The sequence below is a fragment of the Notolepis coatsorum genome (assembly GCF_963971535.1).
Source record: "Notolepis coatsorum genome assembly, chromosome: 1".
Classification (NCBI taxonomy): domain Eukaryota; kingdom Metazoa; phylum Chordata; class Actinopteri; order Aulopiformes; family Paralepididae; genus Notolepis; species Notolepis coatsorum.
In genome coordinates, this window is record NC_140165.1 from 260,107,288 (window position 1) to 260,128,316 (window position 21,029).

General features: G+C 44.5%; 1 protein-coding gene across 1 annotated transcript in view; it reads left to right on the forward strand.

Moving 5' to 3' along the window:
* LOC311224787 (HHIP-like protein 1) overlaps positions 1-21,029 on the forward strand; it is a gene marked incomplete at its 3' end in the record, with an annotated part of 110,239 nt that overhangs the window by 76,543 nt on the left and 12,667 nt on the right.

Genomic DNA, 21,029 nt, shown 5'->3' on the forward strand with positions numbered 1-21,029 from the left:
TTATGTAATTGGTTTGTCATGACAAACCAATAAAAAATCGCAATTTACACAGTAACTACATGCATCATTGTTTACAATGAATGGTGGGGCGTATCGAAAGGACTGGACACGGACGCGTTAAACTAACCTAAAGTTAGTTGTTCACCAACAATCTACAGTCACAAACAAACACAGAACCGGACTGTTATATTAAATTAATTGATTGCTGTTTAACACGTCCGTGTCCAGTCCTTTCGATACGCCCCACCGTTCATTGTAAACAATGATGCATGTAGTTGAGTCATTCCACCAATCCAGTCCGATTTGGACTTTGGGATTATTTTTTTTTACCAAGAGGTATTACTTTTCTGAACACCCCTCAAGATGAATGACATATTTAACTTCCAGAAAAATATATTTTCCCATCTCAGGCATGAAATCTCTATTATTTTTGGTCATTATTGTATGATATGGACACCATTATTCTTCAACCCCGTTACGGACACTCTGGAAGCTCTCTGAATAAGATTAAAACATGTATTTGTGCTAAAGTCAACATTTCTATAATAATTAGATGTCCTTCACACCATTTCTATAATTGCTCGTCTAAAAATTTCGTAAAATCCTACACTTTTGCTATTCTGAACCCTGAAATTTGCCTTTTTTGACAGCGGCCGCAAGCTTTTTCATCAGAAATGTGATTTGACCTCAGATTTTGAACTAAAATCGATATTCTTATGTTTGCTCTAAACGTTTCAGACAAAATTATTCAAAAGTTGAATTTGTTTTTCATAAACTTAAAGAAATTATTAATAAACATGTAGCTGTAACAGGGTTGAGTCTAGGGTAACGTGTGAGCACACACACACAGCAACATGCACATTACAATTAATATGTATGTGGCATAAGCATGTTGAAAAAGCTCAATAATTAATTTAACTATTATTGTATAACTTCAAAATCAGTGTTAAAATCACAACCCTGTTACAATCTCACAAGCCTGTTACATTCAAACGTTACATTCAAACGTATATAGTATAACAGGGTTGTGATTTTTTTGCACAAAATGGTTGCTACTCCACATGTGGTGAATACCAGGAGAGCACATGGCATGCATGATATTAAGAAAGCATCAAATTTTTTTTATAACAAAGATCATATTCACAAATAATAGTTTGCTATATTTTTTTCAAGTAACGGTGTTGAGTAATTATGCTTGACTACCATAATATTACATGATAAATGACTGAAAACATATTGCAATGAGGTAGCTACTTGCCTGTTTCTGGTGTTGTGTTCTCCAAAAGACTTCAAAGTTGTCACTTCCTGTTTCACATGCTTCTATGGATTGAACCATTCTTTTTGTGGGGGGGAGAATGCTCAGTGTAACAGGGTTGAGGGTTACTGAGGGACAGACTGAATAATGTTATTTTAATGAATAATTATTCATTTATTTTGAAATAAATCATTACCAGCATTAACAGCACAGATGGATGTGTATGTTCATGGAAAAAAGTATGGACTTTTTACAGATTTTCTTGGTCATATCCCAAATACATTTTCATGAAATGCCACAAGGGACATGTCAAAATACATGGTGTCAACTGAAATAACAACATAATGCATAATAAAAAAAATTACATTCATGCAATGTTTTTACACTTTATTAAAGAGGACATTGCAACTGAAATAAATAGCATTTCAAAGCACATTTTGGTAACTGATTAAATAAAAAGACACTTAAAAACATCAGAGGGACTCAAATCGGACCGGATTGGTGGAATGACTCAGTTACTGTGTGTTGTTGTAGCCACCTGGTAAATCGCGATTTTCTATTGATTTGTCATGACAAACCAATTACATAATCAAACATATGTTTAAAGAAACAACATATTCCAGTTAACGGTATATTTTTTTAATGATTCGTTACGGCGTAATCAATACTTTCATTTGTATAAATTGCGTTAAGGGGATCTTAGTATTCCTGCCTCTGAGGGGCTCATGCGCATGTCCTCGCTCGGCCAATCAGAGCAACGCGGAAGGGCATGTTGGTTGCCGAAAGTATTCACGCGATCTGGAGGGAGGCAGTGTGACCTCTCCCAGTGAGAGTCCGCACTGCCAGGTGAAAAGAAGTGGTGGGCTGGGTACACATGTGTCGGAGGAAGCATGTGATAGTCTCCGCCCTCCCAGACCGACGGTAGGGGGTAGAGTGCGCAACGACCAGGAAGGGGATTGGGAATTGGCATAACGACTAACATTGGGAGGGGAGAGAAACGGAAAAAGAAGGGGGGACAAGATAATAATTTTTTTTTTTAAAAAGGTAAACACTTGTACTCAAGTCTGTTAATTGTAATGAAGATGTGTGTAAATATATTGAAAGTATACTTTCAATGTATCTTTGATTAAGTTTTTTGATTATTTTGAATAGGTATACTAAAGTACAACTTATGATTTGTAAACATATTTAAACACTATTTAAGTGTATTACACGCATATTAATGACTATCATACTAAACATACATGAAAGAACATAAGAACTACCAAAAATACAGACAAGTACATATGAATAGAAATGTACTTTTAGGACACTTAGGCCCTGTTTAGACGGAAACGCTAGCAGGTGAATCCGCACAAAAAAAGATTCGGATGTGCCTTTTGTTTATACGGAAACGGCGTTTTTACGGGGTGAAACCGCAAAAAAGTGAGACTACCTTCCAGGGTGGAATTCCTAGAAACGATAAACCTTTGCGCTATCATCTAAACTGTCAAACCGCATAAAACGATGACGAAAGGGTTGTCAAGGCTCTCGTCGCGCGTACTGCTTACATCACAGGCATGCGCCAGTAGCCTAGAAGCGTAAACAAAGCATGTCTGAATCTATCCATGGCGATCACCTGAAGGCTACATTGGCAGTACTTTTAAATACACAAGAATCTGTCCCGCGGCGTGACTGGACCCACTGTCTGTGAGTGACTCTGCTTTGGTCCAATCACATTCCCCACCCACAGTCTGCGAATCAGAGGCAGAGTAGGGCGGGTCTTCACAGCACGTCATGTGACATATGTGCCAATCGTGTGACAGCGGGGCTCAGTCGTCTCGAGTTGTTACAGCCTCGTCTGCACGGAGAATTCCATCCCAAAACGCTAGTCTAAACGCAAAATTAAAAGTGAGACCGTAAGACGACTTTTGCAGTTTCTGTTCAGACTCTCTCCGTCTAAACGTAGCCTTAATATACAAAGATATATGTTCATTTTGAATATACAAATTTCTGATTTGGTAATTCTTCTCTCCATACTATAAAAGTGTATTCATGTGTGCTATGGATGTATTTTGTGTTTTCTCTTGTGAGCTGTCAATCACCAGACACCAGTTAATTGCCATGTGACATGGCAGGTGTGTGGGCTTGATTGGCACCTGATTGGTGTCAGGTGTGCAGTGCCCTTAAGTAGGCTTGGTTTCCTGTGTTCAGATGCTTGTTTATTTCACGTCTGCCCTCAGTAGTAGAGTGTTCTTTCACAAGTACACTTTTATTCCACTATATGCTTTTATTCTACTATACACTCTTGTTCTACTATATGCTCTTATTCTACTATATGCTGTTATTCTACAATACATGCTTATTCTACTACAGTATATGCTCTCAATCTACTATACGCTCTTATTCTAATATATGCTATTAATTTACTATATACGCTCTTATTCCACAATATATTCTTATTCCACTATACACTCTTATTCCACAATACGCTCTTATTCCACAATATCCTCTTATTCTACTATACGCTTTTATTCTACTATACATGCTTATTCTACTATATGTGTTTATTATTCTAGACACTCATATTCTACTATACGATCTTAACCTACTATACACTCTTATTGTACTGTATGCTCTTGTTCTACTATATTCTTATTCTACTATATATGTTCTTATTCTTATACTTCCTCTCGGCCGCTCTCAGGGCCTGTCTTTCTTCTCTCACTGCATCCGACAGCCATGGACTGGGTTGGGATTGGCGGGCAGGCTTCTCGGCGAGGGGACAGAGCTTGTCGAAGGAGGTTGAGAGGGCTGAGAGAAGGGAGGAGGTTGCCGTATCTGGGGGGAGAGCAGAGAAGGTGTCACTCAAAGGTAGAGTGGATAGGATGTCGGAGGAGAGGGTGGAGGGGGAAAGAGCACAAGTTGCGTCTGACTGAGGCGGTTTGGGTCGGAGTGGATGGTTTGGGGTTAGTGGGAAGGATATAAAGAAGTGTCTTGATAAATGGAGGGGAGTTACCCTGGTATTAACCACTTAAGGATCGGATGGCCCGTATTCTGGGCGTCACACACTTGCGCACATGTCGCAGGACTTTGCGCTCGTCTGCCGGCTCCAGGCTGCGTTTTAGCCGATCAACCAATACATTGTTGGAAAGTTGAATTTGCCGCCTTTCGATCGTCACCTCACTCAAACTATTGCATGATTCCATTCTCCAGTTACAAGACGAAACATCCGGCGAGCGTCATTTGACAAGCCGTGACCATGTCCGGTTGTGAGCGGTCCTGAACTGACCAGTCACCACTGATGGTGAAAATTATTGACCACCGTTGTAGCCAACGAGCGTCTGCTCCGAAAGCGATCTCAGACGGGTGTTACCAATCTTGCCCGATCCGATCTTTCACATTAGTAACCAATTTGACGCATTTTTGTCAGAAACTGGCCAAGCGTTGCCTAATAGTCCCTCGAGGGGCTTGAGTGCCGGTGGCTCACATTACATTCACCCTGAGAAATGTGCTTCATACGAGAAATATTCAACGTTTCAATCTGTTTGCACATTAGTATACATTCACAGTGTTCGACTTACGTAATGATTTGCTCCATTTTGGTCTGAAACGCAGACGATAATCCTCAGTCACAAAGCAAATATTGACGTTATCCAGGTGAAAAGTTAACTTCATTCAAGCGAGGCATTGCAACCTAATCTAAAAACTCTTCCTCCTTACCTCCCCGAGTACAATATTATACCAACCTGCTGCTTCATGAGATGGTAATAACATACATAGAGCAATGGCGCCATCGTCTGTAAAAATCAGGTGACTGCAAGTTCTGCAACTAATAGTCCCTCATCCTTGACATAAATCATTTGATGTATAATTAAATCAAAGGAAATGCGTTTGTTTTGTCAAATTCTTCTGCTCTGTGTGACAATAAATAAATGAATGATGATATGTAATTTAAAACCAAAACTAAGGCCTCAGTATGAGTTTAAAACGTATGTTTGTTGAATAAAAAAAGAAAGTAAAAAAATATATATATATATTTTGACTCCTGATCTTTTATAATTTTTTTTCCCGATCCCGATCTTCTGAAAATCACGTGATCGGCCCCCGATCCCGATCACGTGATCGGATCGGGACATCCCTAACAAAAACCTTTGTGAAACACTACTTTTGCATGCGATTTTTATAAACTTTGGACCTGTACTACATACGACTTCAGGCTATGGAACCATTATGTTTTCCAGCTCCTACCTCTTAGCTCAAACTTAAAAACAGGCATCTGGCAACCAGTAAAAATAAATGTGAGTACACAAAACCTTTACTTCAATGTGTTCACACCTCTGTTACTCTATTTCATTAGCACTCAAAGTGTCATTGTTGTGTAAGAAACTTCACAATGTTACCTTTCAAAAGAGACCAGACTCATGCATGTGCTATAAGGATAGAGTATAATAAATCGCATATTACTTTGGATATGCAATGGTAAAATAAAAAAAGAACTAGCCCCATTTTTGCCCAAATCTTAAGAGGTTAATTATGCTGGAATCACGGGAGAATATGAGATCCAAGGAGCTGCCTGCTTTGTGAGTGGGAGGCATGACAGTGGGAGTCGGGTCAAAGGATTGTAGGAGAGACACCACTGTGTCTGACTGAGATGAGTCAGGCAGGTTGAAGTCGCCCATTAGGAGGAAGGGGGTGCCAAGAGGTTAGAAGCATGTCTAGCTGCCTGGGACGTTTTTTAGGGGACTGCATGGTATTTGAGAGAGGACAGTGACAGAGCTGGAAGTGATATTATCCCCTTAAGCCCAAGTGGTCTGGTACCGGACCGACAATCATTTCACGCCATAAATAGATCAATACAGTCTGTATTGATTTGATTTGATATTTAAATAAATTCAAGATTAAAAAAAACATCAAGGATGAAACACAGAAAAGTCAAGACTTATTTCCATTGTGGTCCTTGGTCTCAGACAGATAAGCAATAGGCCAACAAAACATGACCACAAATAACAATATGACAAACTACATACTGTAGACATGTCAATTTTAAGTGCAGTCCAAACGTAGCCACAGACAACAATGTAGAATGTTGTATTAATTAATGTAGGTTTTATTTGTCTTCAAATGTAGCCAAGATAAAGACCCTAACACCTAACCCTATCAAAACAGCAGTCAAATTGTATATTTTCAGCACTACATTTGTTTACCAATGATTTTAAGTGTTATTAGCGAAATACAGGTTCATAAATATCTCGGCGCATCCCGGCGGAAACCGGATGAATTAGATGGAAATATGTGTGTGTGTAGTATGCAGGGGTGTAAAAAGTACCCAGAAATTATACTTAAGTGAAAGTATGGGTACCGTCTCAAAATCTTACTCAAGTAAAAGTCAGAGTATCTGGCTAAAAACACACTTGAGTAAAAGTCAAAAGGTTTCTACTTTTAAATGTACTTAAGTACTAAAAAGTAAAAGTAAAAACTTTTTTTCTGACTGTCTATTCTTCTGATAGCAGGTGTTTAATCAAAGATCCCCGCTTTCTAGTCTTGCACAAGGACCAATCAGCATGGGTATGGGTGGGTTCCTTTTCCATTGATGTGGATTTGATTGGCTGTTTTTAAATAAAGTGCGGACGCAGGATTATTTAACGTTAACGTTAGTTCGGCCAGAGAAACAAATATACTAATTCAAATAGTTGGACCTGCAAGATTTGTACTTTGTACTTTGTAGGTCTTCATTTTAAATGTAAGGAGTAAAAAGTGGGGGCGGAGCTGAGCGATCATGGAGTAGACGTGTTTCACATGAGCTCCCTTCTACCGTGCTGAATATACGTTTCTCCCCATTAGTCTTTATTTTATTTTTATTTGTTTTTTATCTGTTTGCTAGGTCGTCGTGTTTAGTATACATTCATCAACTTTTTTCGACTTTCTACGATGGCGGGGGTGGAAACCAGAGCCATGAAAGAATTAGGCACGACACCGGCACCGCCGAGCATGGCCGCACCGTCTCCCGCTGTCGGGGAGTTAAGCGAAGCTGTGCTCTTGGTCATGACCAAGCTACACGCAGACTCTGAGACACGCATCGCTGAAGCACAGAAGAAAGTACACGCAGACTCTGAGGCACGCATCGCTGAAGCACAGAAGAAAGCGTTGGCGGATTTCTGTATCAGCCTCCGTCGTGAGATATCAGAAGAAATACAGCTGGCGGTAGTCCCGCTGACAGACAAGATGGAGACGATTCACGCTGCCTCATCGGCTAATGCTAACGAACTAGCCATGCTAACGACGGAGGTATCATCACAGTGTGAGAAGATGGCGGGTCTTGAATCCGCCCTGCTGGCTAGGCAGGCTGAAGTCAACAAACTACAGTCGGCGATGGAGGAGATGCAGTCCCGGGATAGACGCCACAACGTCAGGATTGTTGGAGCACCGGAGACCAGCGGTGAAGGCCGTCTCTCTGAGACCATGCCCGAACTGCTGCAGAAGATACTAGGGACGGACGTCCTCCCCTCGCCTCCTATCTGTGAGTCGGCCTACAGAGCGGGCAGGTTTTCTCCCGGCGTGAACAAAGAACCGAGGCCCATCATAGTCAAGCTGAACAGACTCCAACAGAGAGAAATCATCATGCGGTCGGCTCGTACCAGAAGGGGTACTCTGAGGCTTGGCGATCACAAAGTGGCCATTTTCGAGGACTTTACACCGGAGGTTCAAGCTCAGAGAGCCGAGTACAAGGTGGTCCTGACTAAGCTATGGAAACTAGGCCTGAGGCCCACGTTATTCGCTCCCGCGAAACTATCTGTGTTGGAGAAGGTCGGTGGTCAGCGTTTGTTTTGGTCGTTGGCTAAAGCGAAGGAATATCTCGCGGAGACACCCGAGTCTGTTGCTTGATATCTATGGAGGGTGAGTGACTTGGCGGTTTGGGCCTATATACATTGATTAGGTCGACTATTCACAAACACTTGCTGTCATGCCCAGACATGCTAACTGTCCTCTGCCCATCCAACTAGCGGGGCTTCCCAATGACTTCTGTTACTTGCTAAAGCTGACCTCATGGTCGTACTTGTGTATCGCCTCTTTGGAAGCTAACGAGCTAGCTGAACAATGTACATAGTAGGCTAACGTGCTATCCGGATTCGTCACTAGCTTACGCGCTAGCCTCGGGCTAGCCAGCGGGCTTCGACTATGGTCTGCGCTGAGACATTCGAGACCCGTTAATGGTTACGTTGCTGTTCAAAGGGACATTGGTTTGCACAGTTCAAGAGTGACCGAGTCCCTAACTAACTTCTGGTATGCTTTTTATTTTTATATCCAGGTTGTTTTGAGCTTTGGTGATCCAAAGTAGATGCCAAGGTCGGTTGAATATGCATATACAATATTTGATAAACGGTTGGGTCGGGTATGGCTTGCACTTCATGGCTATATGGTTATATGGCTTGCACTCTAGCCATTACCCTCTTTTCCTTTCTTGTTTCTTTCCTATTGTCGCTGTTTTTATGTCATCTATATGCGCGATTTAAATGTGATCCGGTTCTACCTTGGACTAACTGCTGACTCGCCTTAATTTTGTTTTGAATTTTCCGTGAGGCACTTATGCTATAACGTTGATACATTAATATGCAGACTCCAAGGTAGATGGTTACAGGTTGATGCTGAGTAATTATATAATAATTATTGTCGCTGTTTTAATGGCATTTGAATGAGCAATTTAACTGTGATCCGATCCTACCTTGGACTAACTGCTAATCTGCCTTAAATGTGTTTTGAATTTTCCGTGATCCACTTATGCTATAACGTTGCGACATTAATATGCAGACTCCAAGGTAGTTGGTTACAGGGTTGATGCTGAGTAATTATATAATAATTAGTGTCGCTGTTTTAAGGGCATTTGAATGAGCAATTTAACTGTGATTCGATCCTACCTTGGACTAACTGCTCCGACCGATATCTTTATTGAAACAATGTATGATGACAGGTGGTGTCAGGTGTTGCCTATTACCATCCCCGGATTGATTAATGAAGGATTGTGTTTAATTCTATTCTTACATAGGTTAGGTCATTTCAGCCGTTGTGCCTGATCAGAGGGACGGCTAAAGGGGTGCACTTTGACCATAACTTTTTTTTTTCCCTTCCTCCTTTTTTTTGTCATTGTTTAATTGACACTGTTCACACAATTTTGCACAATTAACCTGTGACCCGAACCTGCCTTAGACTATCGGCTGGGATGCTTTAATTTAATTTTGTTTTGAATTTTCCTATACCTTTTTGGGCTATAACAATGTGATGTTGAAGCGCAGATTCGGAAATAGAGGGCTGCAGGTTGATGCGGAGTTATTATTTTATAATGGCTATTTTTACCATTATGGTTGTCTCATGTTGGGGCCAGGGCTCAGGTGGGTCTCGACCGATATCTTTATTGAATTTTATTTTATTATTATTTGTGTTTATTGGACTAGTGGGGGTTTACTCAGGGGTTTATCTAGAGGGGGGTGGGAGTGGGAAGCGTCTTATTGATCCATGTCTCTAGTGGGAAGTGATAGGAAGATGACCATCCTCAGTGGATGGGGCATAGGGTGGGGATTGGAGAGTGGGTATAGAGGAACTTATAGTAGGACGGGTGGGTTAGGGTTTAGAGTAGAAGGAGGGGGGGCTGTAGCTGGGGTGGTATTTTTATGTGTTCTATGTACTGTTGTCTTATATATGTGTAAGTGTTCCTCCTCTGAACTCCTGGGATTGACCGTCCGGGCCCGCCGGGATCGGCACCTCTGTACTCAGCCTGGCTGCACGGGTATGTTCTCTACGCACTTATACAAGCTCGACCATGGCTAAATTGAATATTTTAATTTGGAACGCAGGAGGGCTTAACGCCCCACACAAGCGTGCCAGTGTCCTTTGGCTATTGAAGAGGAGAAATATTGACCTTGCTCTCCTTAGTGAGACGCATTTAATGGTAGGTGACGTGTCAAGACTGGCAAATCGGCAATATCACGTTATCTCCTCATCCTCAGCCGATGATAAGACGAAAGGAGTAGTCATAGTTACAAGACGTAACCTTGATATCAAAATCTTGGATGTATGGTCGGACACGGAGGGAAGGATTACTATAGCAAAAGTTGAATTCTTGCATAGGAAGATGGCTATAATAGCATTGTATGCTCCTAACACATTTGATTCAGCGTTCTATAATACAATCACGAAGAATATGTTGGAACTTAATGGATACGCTCTCATTGTGGGTGGCGATTTTAATGCGTGCTGGGATGCGGAGATAGATAGGTCCGGGCCCGCTGAAACGAGCGACCAGAAACGGGCCTCTAAGGCCCTCAGGATGTGGGCCAAAGACACAGGGCTCACAGACCTCTGGCGCTTATGCAACCCCACCCTCAGAGATTACTCTCACCTGTCAGCCAGACACAAAAGCTTCTCTCGAATTGACTATGCATTCGCGTCCCCTAATATGTTTGATAGTTTCGATGTCTCATTGGTTCCCTTGGCTCTCTCAGACCACAAGGGGATTTTCCTTACGGCAACCTTTGGCAGGCTCTCCGCAAGAGCTCCCAGATGGCGTTTTAATTCGACCTTGCTAAAGAACGATGACTTCTGTTCTGAGTTCAGGAGTAAACTAGCTGAATTTTTGCAGATCAACGTTGGCACAGTAGAAGACCCTAGGGTCCTGTGGAACGCATTGAAAGGATTCATCAGGGGTCATGTCACACTATTTGCCTCCAATTTGCGAAAATCCCGGTCAAAAAAGCTAGAAGGACTGGAATCATTATATGCGGACCTATACGCATCCTTGCAAACTGACTATAATGAACGACTAAACACACAACGTAAGATAGTCAAAAAAGAAATAAACTCCATACTTAAACAACAGTCTGAGTTTTTGATACATAGGACAAGACAAAATTACTATTTTCACGGCTCCAGACCTAGCCATCTATTGGCAATGAAAATACGATCAAATGATCATTTCTCAGATATCCCCTCGATTAGGACGAGCCAGGGTGCAGTCACTACTGATTCGAAAAAGATCAATGACACTTTTAAAGAGTTTTACTCACAGTTATATAGCTCAGAGGGTAATCTGGATGACTCTAGATTTGAATCGTTCATTGGCGGGCTTGAGATACCCCACATTTCTGAGGAAGAGGCCAAGGAACTGGGGAGACCGATTACTCTCGTAGAATTGAGGGAGACTATTGTTGAAATGCAGAGGGGTAAGGCGCCAGGCTGGGATGGTATTCCACCCGAAGTGTATTTAGCTTTCTGGGACCAACTGGGTCCATTGATGCTCGATATGATCAATTACGCTATCGAACAAGGGGAGTTCTCAAGAGATGTCAATATGGCGTTGATTTCTTTACTTCTCAAAAAGGACAAAGATCCCAATGATTGTGGTAGCTATAGACCCTTGAGTCTTCTCGGGGCCGATTTAAAGGTGTTTGCCAAGGTGCTGGCCCGTCGCCTGCAGAGATTTATGTCTGTATTGGTACACTGCGATCAAACTGGTTTTATCCCGGGGCGTCTGGCTGCAGATAATCTTAGGAGGCTGTTGCATGTAATCGATAACAGTAAAGACAATACAACTCCATCCACAGTTCTGTCTTTGGATGCCATGAAGGCGTTTGACAGACTTGAGTGGTCATATCTGTGGAAGGTACTTGAGGTCATGGGTCTTGGAAAGAGTTTTATTCATATGATTAAAGTCCTGTATGCCTTGCCGTCTGCGATGATACTGACAGGCAAAAACTGTTCCACACTCTTTCCAGTCTCCAGATCTTCTAGACAGGGTTGCCCTCTGAGCCCGGGACTGTTCGCGCTTTCCCTCGAACCTTTGGCCCAATTTATTAGGCAATCGGAGGACATCGTCCCCATAATGGTCAACAATACTCCACACAAAATTGCTCTCTATGCGGATGACCTGCTGATTTTCATGGACGACCCCTCCCGGTCGGCCACAAAATTATTGAGGATAATCGACGACTTTGGTAAATTGTCAGGTTTTAAGATTAACTGGAACAAATCAGCCTGCCTACCTCTTAATGAACTGGCCAAGGCGGTACGACTACCAGCTGATATCCCCATAGTAGAACATTTTAAATACCTGGGCATAGAGATATTCCCCACGCTGAACCAAACTACTAAGTACAACTTCACGGGTACTTATGATAAAATACGCCAGGATCTAGACAGGTGGTCGTCCCTTCCTAACTCCTTACAAGCCCGGGCTTCCATAATCAAAATGAACATCCTGCCTAGGATAAATTTTATTAGCTCAATGCTCCCCCTGCCCCCTCCAATAGACCACTGGCGCAAGGTACAATCGATGGTATCTAAGTTTGTCTGGAATAACAAACGCCCGAGAATCAAAAGGGCTACTACTCAACGTAGGAAACAAGATGGGGGCCTCGCAATCCCTGATTTTAAACTGTATTTCTGGTCCTTTTCACTGAGACCTTTGATGTGCTGGCTAGACCCTGTAGAGGCTGTATCGTGGCGCTCCTTAGAAGCGGCGGCGGTGTCTCCGCTAAGATTGCAGGATGTAGTGTACTCCACTGTCTCTATTGCGAAATGCCGGCTGAGGTATGGACCGATCATAACTCACGTGATCCAAACGTGGCGTAATGTACAGAGGTCGTGTGGGGTTAAATGCCCTTGGCACCTGGACTCTCCAATTTTTAATAACCAGCAATTACTTGTTGGACACAAGCCGGTTAATATTCCTCAATGGCAAAGGAGGGGAGTGCATACTCTGGAGGATATTTATGATAAGAACGGCCTCCGTGCGTTTCAGGACTTAAGAGAATTTTATGATCTTCCCGGCGAGTCCTTCTTTCTTTACCTTCAACTAAGGTCAGCACTGAGGGCGCATGGCGTACCGTGGGCTCAAGCCTTGCACCCACACCCCTTCCTCAGGCTCATAGTGGACAGGACGACATCCAGAGGGTTTGTCTCCGACTTTTATACGCTCTTAATTCAATCCACGTATACAAATTTATCATTGGATACAATCTGGCGTGTGGATATCCCGGAGTTGGACCCCGAGTTTGACTGGGATGATGTTTGGGCAAATGTGGCATTATCCTCCCGCAACCCCAATCACCAGCAAATTAATTTTAATTATATTCATAGGACCTATCTTACACCTAGGAAGCTATTTGCTATGGGACTGATAACCGACTCTCGGTGCACTTTGTGCTCTCAAAAGGCCACTGGCACTTATATGCATATGTATTGGGATTGCCCACCAGTGGCCCGCTTCTGGAGGTCAATAACGGACAAACTTTCAGATCTGTGTGGCTTAACTATCCCATTCACAGCTGTTACGCTACTCCTGAACGATATAACGACACTACCCGCGTCCGTACAACTGAAAAGGGTTGTCCTAGCGGGCGTCACAGCAGCGAAGAAGCTAATAGCAATGAGATGGAAGGAGCCTGAGAAGCTTACAATGATTAACTGGTCCCTAACTCTATTGGATGTGATTTATCTTGAGATATCCACGGCCCGGGTGATCGGGGTAGGGCAGGCTGGAATTGACCTGTGGTTCGCAGCAGCTGAGAAGGTAAAGACCGCAGTGTGCGGCTGAGCGGGGTTGGGGCGCTTGATCGGGGGGGTCCGGCGGTCTCTGGGGAGGGGGAGGAGGAAATGTCTTGTCTGTCTTGGTTTTTGTCTTGTCCTTCTTAACTTTGACTGGGGGGATTTTAGGGGGGGTTGGTATTTAGCTATTCTGCGCTATATGTCAATTCACATGCCATCTCCCCAAGAGACTAATATTGGCAGACTGATTGACCTGTCAACCAACTTGGAGGAAGAATTTCTTTCTTCTTACACTTTACCTTCTGCAAGTTTGGCAGTCTTGAACATGTGTAAGGGACCTAGGCTATCTACAGTAAATCTGCGGCAACACTCTCATAAACAATCTTTTAAGTCACTCCACTTTGTAAAGGTGGGGAAAGGTTGCCATGTTTTGAAGACCCTTTTTGTTATTGAAGTAGCCATCTATATTTGATAGGTTGGACGCTGTTTCTTTTTCTTTTTGTCTTTATAATTTATTATTCTGTATTATTATTGTTTGTTATTCTCCTGTGAAAGTTATGTTTTTTGTTACTGTGGTTATTGTGTTGTCCTGTTTCATGTAATTAATAATAAAAAAAATTTGATCAAAAAAAAAAGGAGTAAAAAGTATGTTTTTTTTTCTCTGAAATGTAATGGAGTAAAAGTACCAAGTATACAAACCTAATAACACTCGAGTAAAGTACAAATCCCCAAAAACAGTACGTAAGTATTGTAACGAAGTACAATTACTCGAGTACTTTACACCCCTGGTAGTATGAAAGAAGAGACCCAGGGCTTGTGATGGGCTTTCGAATTTCATAAAACTACACTTCCCAGCTCACACCAGCCCCTGTCAATCATCTGACTTCCAGCATGAACTTTTTTCTTGTTACATTATTTTCGGGATCATATCTCACAGGTCGAACAAACCTGAACGTTATTGACATATAATAGAACGTAGTTAGTTTATTTACAGAGCTATTTACATTATAAAAAAGTAACTGTACTTAAAGTAGATTTCATTTACGGTTTTGCTGCCCTGTCAGTGGCGCCTGGTGGTACTAAATCCAGATTGAACTCTGCCATTGGAAAGGGGAGATTTGTCCCGATCCATAGATGTGTGACTTGGCCATAATAAGGTAATTTATAGGCCCAATATTCTATATTCATATTTAATGTATCCGAATGGCAAAAACGGTTAACCTTCTGTAGTGTGGTAGTGAAAGGTTAACCTTCTGTAGTGTGGTAGTGAAAGGTTAACCTTCTGTAGTGTGGTAGTGAAAGGGTTAACAGTCTGTAGTGTGGTAGTGAAAGATTAACCCTCTGTAGTGTGGCAGTGAAAGGTTAACCTTCTGTAGTGTGGTAGTGAAAGGTTAACCTTCTCTAGTGTGGTAGTGAAAGGTTAACGTAAGGTTATGAATATAACCATAGTTCTATGAATACTGGTGACGCACTTTGTGCATTGCACTGAATAAAAACTCACAATGTACCCTTATATACCAACATTCGTCTGGCCACACCCCTATCTGCTACCTTCATAAGCAGGTGTGTGGCCACTCGCCTCCTTCCCAATCTTTCACCACAAGGCGAGACCAAAGGCTGCAGTGGCGTCCAGACGCTGAGCGTCACCAGTATTCATAGAACTACGGTTATATTCATAACCTTACGTTCTATATCATACTGGCTTCCGCTCAGTGTTGTCTGCACTACGGGAGCTGAGCGGGAGCTTGAAGCTCGACAAATTAACCCCACTGAGGCCCCCCACAACCATCAGAACCGGGGAGGACCGAGCCCCCCCGACCCTCCCTAATGGAGGATACCCCCCCTATTGGAGGACGGGAGGGAGACGGACCTCACCAGGCGGTCACTAGTGACACCGCCCCCCACATCGCCAGCGTATTCGGACAGGGCCCTTCCAAGAGCGGGCCCTTCTCCCCACTAGCACGCCGCCTGGCACACTGACCCTGGCACACTCAGGCAGTCAGCATGGCTGTAACTCGAAGCACTCAAGAGGCTACACTACAGTGGGAGCAGGCATCGCACCGGGGAGACGACCCCAGAAGGGGTCGATCCCTTAATCCAGGCAGCAGGCATTTGACCGGAGCCTGGAGCACTGCGGACGAGACAGGCGCCAAAGGGGTCAACTGAAAACAGCACCCCCGGCGGAAGGGGCGTATGCTGGCATTGTTGCGCACCATGACAAAAGCCTCCACCAAAAACCCCCGACCCAGAGGGGCCGAGGCAGAGAAGGCTGACACGATTGGCAGACGTCATGAACGTGCAGGGGCACACTCAACCGGGTAACCCGGGAGTTGACTCTGCTCCAACACACCAGGGAATCAACCACCCTCTTGGTACCACATGCGGTGGTTGTTCCTATAACCCCTCAAGAAAAAACTCCAAAACACACCTGCGGGTATACACTGGCTATACCGCAGTACAAGTGTTTCAGTTTTCAAAAAGGGGTTATTCCAGGCGTACGGGTCGACGAAACACAACTTCGGACCAGGCCTGGTGGCCCGGGAAGCACACAGGGATGCCAGAGGAGGTCCATAAGACCACCCCAACAGCCCCCTCTTCGCCATGCGTAAGAGAGGGGCGAAAGGAAAAAGGAGCACAGGGTACAACATGTACCCAACAAAGGGTCTCCATAACGTCCAACCCTGTGACACCCGGGCCGACCCGGAATTTTTCCCCCCGAAAAAAGCACAAGTCCCTCAGGGTACCAGAACAGCAGATCTGCGTCCCCGGCAGACAACGGGTTAACTGACCTGGACCAGCGTGACCAGACCAGTCCCGTGCCCTAATCACGCCGACATCCCCACTCCAAGAGAGGGGGTAGGTACGCGTGTCGATCTAAAACATGAAAAGAGGGCGCCACCCAGACGGTCCCATTCGTACCACGCTCAGTGGCCCACCCCAAGGGCGTGAGACCCCTCTACCTATGTTTTGCTCTATTAACATCCGCCAGATATGAACGAGAATTCGTCGAGACCTAGTAACAGGCGCTCGGAAGAGAAAACCTCCATCCCAGTTGCCCTATAAAAACGCAGTTTTAATAACGAGCAACCAAGGCGTACCAGCTTCATGCGTGATTCTTATCAGAAACACCCCGAGCCAGCACTATGTACGCGTCGAGACCCAAACACATCAATGGATAGTCTAACAAGACACTAGACATTGTTCCTCCAAGTCGCCTGGGAGAACGACAAGGAGCCGTCGTGCTTCATGTTCTTTCCTCTTTTTATTAAAAAAGAAAGAAACACAGGCGGTTAGGTGGCGTAGCGGAGAATGTGTTCGTCACCAGCCCCGGAGCTGTGAGCTGGATTCGCCTGTTCGAATCCAGCTCACAGCTCCGGGGTTGTCACCAGCTTGGCTGGCCGTTCACACTAATACAATTGGCTGTATTAGAGGGTGGGAGAAGCTGGCGGGGTGGGTCCGGGTCGTTGTAAACAGCGACTCCTACAGTTCGGTCGGGGCGCCTGCTAAGCGCGGATAGGACCTGAGAGGGATAGTGTGATCCTCCCACACGCTACGCCCTCTCAATGAGAATCCGCGCTGCCAGGTGAAAAGAAGCGGTGATTGGCTGGACGTGTGTCGGAGGAAGCACGTGGTAGCCTCCACTCTCCCAGATGATCTGACTGTGGGGGGTAAGTGCGCAGCGACCAGGAAGGGATTGAGAATTGGCATACGACTAACATTGGGATGGGAGAAAATCGGAGGAAAATGGAGGGGGAAAAAGATAAAAAAAAAAAAAAAAAACACAGACTGACATGAATCCCACGTGACGTGGCTGAGGGTACATTTCTTTTTCATTTTTACATCCCGCCACCCTCGCCACAGGGAGGAGACGGGAATCCCCAGAGAGACTTCCCACGCGAGCTGTATAGATTGAAAAAAAATATTGCAACATTGAGCTATGTAACACTTGGGTTAGGGCCCTCCGAGGAGGAGGCACTGAACCAATACACACTCAATAATCGAATTGAATCGAATACACATACAATAGAGCAGAACTCCTTTTTGAAGTTCTACTCACCTTGACAATCTGAGGAGGAGGCTCTGAAACTCTGAGGAGGCTCCCTCACTGGGAAGGAGAGTCCGAACTCACAGAAGGCACTTCTCCCTAAGGAGGAGCTTCGTGAGGAGGAGCTCTGACAACTCCCTGAAACAGATCCATAACATGGAACCTGAACAACTCACGGAAGTCTTACCAATAGAAACGCGCTCAGTGACGTACTCTATGGCGGGGGAATTTCCGCGGTGCACACGCCCAATTTTTCAGGCCGTGGGACCAGGAACCCCCCCCCCCCCCCCCCCCTACCCTGTAACGTGCCAAACAGCAACGTGACAGGAACCCTGAAGGACAGGGGGTTTTAACCCCTGACCAATCAGAAAAGGGGAGGAAAGGTTTACCAGTTCACCCCTTTACGACCCCTCACCCCTGATACGATGTAATGACAAAGTAGAGCATGACCCAGTCATAGCATGCTACATGAAGCATCTAACAGCTTCACATAGCTCATGTGCTAACCTGCTATCTGAGTTTTACCAAGGAAAAAACACAGAACAGAGAGGGCCTCTTTAAGAGCCCCGGTCCAGACTTACACATGTGCTTCTGTGGGCCAAACCTAACCCAGTTGTAGATCACAACGACACACACAACCCTTCATCATAACAAAAAATGGCAAAAGTACACTCTTACTACAGAGGAACGCAGTTTTTCATAACGAGAGAGACATAAGTCCTTGATTACGTATTGGCCACAGGCCTTGCTAAGCACACATGATAAGTGACCAAACAACCTTTTCTTTAGGAAAAGAATAGTTTCTCAAGCGGAAGCACAACCCCAGCAACTTAAGCTGAGGGTTACATCGTATCCCCACAAACACAGTGACACAATATATTGCAAACAAACATGTCTGAGAGGAGGAGGGAAGCCCCAGGGAAACCGGGGGGGTCACCCCTCCTACCTTACCCTTGATACGACCAGGTTGAACAGGTACCCCTGTTAATATGTGAACATGCTGTTCATTGTCATCACAGGCTGAGAAAAAGATTCATTCCTCAATCACATGTCACTAAGCATAGCTTCACAGGTTAATTAACCCTCTTAGTTGTGAGTTCACCCACGTTACAAACGTTACATGAACACACATGTTCTCATCACAACTAACCAGTTCATTTTCACACATGTAAAAACAACGCCGATTTTCTATGGAGAGAGAAGCTATACCAGTGACAAGACAATTCACACACAACACGCGTCGTATCCTCAATGTATTGCAGCAACACACGTTTTGGAAACATCGTTATTACAAAACATTTAGAAGGGAAGAAAAGAAGAAGTGTTTAAAGTCCGGTCAGGACTCCTACCTTCACCCTGAGCGCAGGCCGAGAGGACTGCAACACTGGTCAACGGGACACCGAGTCGAACCCGGCATCTCCTGCGTTGGTGACGAGGGTAATGTCCGCTACGCCACCCAGCCGCCGTTCTCCATGTTGACGAAGTCCTCGCTGGCATGGCACCCGGGTGTAGGGTCGACTAACATCCTCTGTCAAAGATGACGTCGTAGTCAGAGTGTTTAAGGCATGTTATAGTCACAGTAATGTTCAACAGTGTAGCATTAAGCTAACAGCCGCCCGACTGATAGCAACAAGCTAACGTTTACTAGCCTAGTGAACACAACGAGCTAGCGCCGCAGCTAACAGCTGACTGGCTAACACAGTAGGCCACAAACTAGCACGCCAGCTAAGCAGCTATCACCTGAACTGGGTACACAACGACACAATAAGTCACACTTCAGACAGGCCGCCGCCTGAGTCCCTCCCCATCCTAAGAGGGAAGAGAAAAAGAAATGTCACACAGTTTTCAACAGTGATTTACCAGACATGCAGCGGAGTCGGCACAATTCCCGTATGGGCTGCAGCCGACTTGAGCATGGAACTTCCGATAACGAAGATCCATGCCCACTTTTCCTCTTGCTTTAGGGTGTACTTCCACATTCATGTGAGAGATGGGGCCTGCGCGGGACAGAGAAGCATCCGCTTGGCCAGAGAATCCCGGGTTCAACCAGGTCTCGGCCACGGCCCACTAGGTTGACCATTATGGGCGTCAGACCAAGATCCTCCGTCCGTCACTTAAGAAGCCGAGCAGAGGACCCCAATCTGGGGCCAGCCTTCGTAAAATTGTCAGCTAACCCCCATAGCGTTAACAGACAACTAGTGCTTGCAAGCAAAACAGTACTCACCCAGCTCGGAAGCAACCGGTTTCTCACAACAGCCGGTGCCTCCCACAGTCCAGCTGTATAACCGGAGGTTCAATACCTATCCAGCCGCAGCAAGGAGGACTGCAGGTGGGGAGTATATCAGCGGCGCGAGCCCCTAATACGAAAAAGCCGGTGGAGGTCAGAATGATCATCATCTTCCAGACACTCCAGTGACGAAGACAATATCGCCGTATTTTCTCAAAAATAGTGAGAGAGAAAATAAAGATATAATGTCAACGTATCTCCTTGTCTTCCGTTTTCCTCTCAACTTTCTTCAGCTTAACAACCTCGTCAAGTGATGTATATAACAGGCACTTCCTTGTGGTGAAAGTGAAGAAGGAGGCGAGTGTGTGGCCACACACCTGCTTATGAAGGTAGCGGATAGGGGTGTGGCCAGATGAATGTTGGTATGTAAGGGTACATTGTGCGTTTTTATTCAGTGCAATGCACAAAGTGAGGTTAGTGCAGATGACGCTGAGCGGAAGCCAGTATGATATAGAACCTTCTGTAGTGTGGTAGTGAAAGGTTAACCTTCTGTAGTGTGGTAGTGAAAGGTTAACCTTCTGTAGTGTGGTAGTGAAAGGTTAACCTTCTGTAGTGTGGTAGTGAAAGGTTAACCTTCTCTAGTGTGGTAGTGAAAGGTTAACCTTCTGTAGTGTGGTAGTGAAAGGTTAACCTTCTCCAGCGGCATGCAGGCACAACAGAACTCCACACATCAAAGCTAGTTCCAACTGAACAGCTTCAAAGAGAGCAGACGGTCTTCAATTACATCTGAATGTAGAGCATGATTGTACGCTGCTGGCCAGAAAGAATCACTTCTCTTTTCTTTTCTCTTCTCTTCTCTTATATTTTCTTCTTTTCTTTTCTCTCTCATCTTCAAGGGATTAAGAGGAGGCAGATATGGTAAAATGTGATGAGATTTAAAGTTCAAACGTTTAGGTTGAGTTGTTTGTCTCCCTCTCTTGTATCTC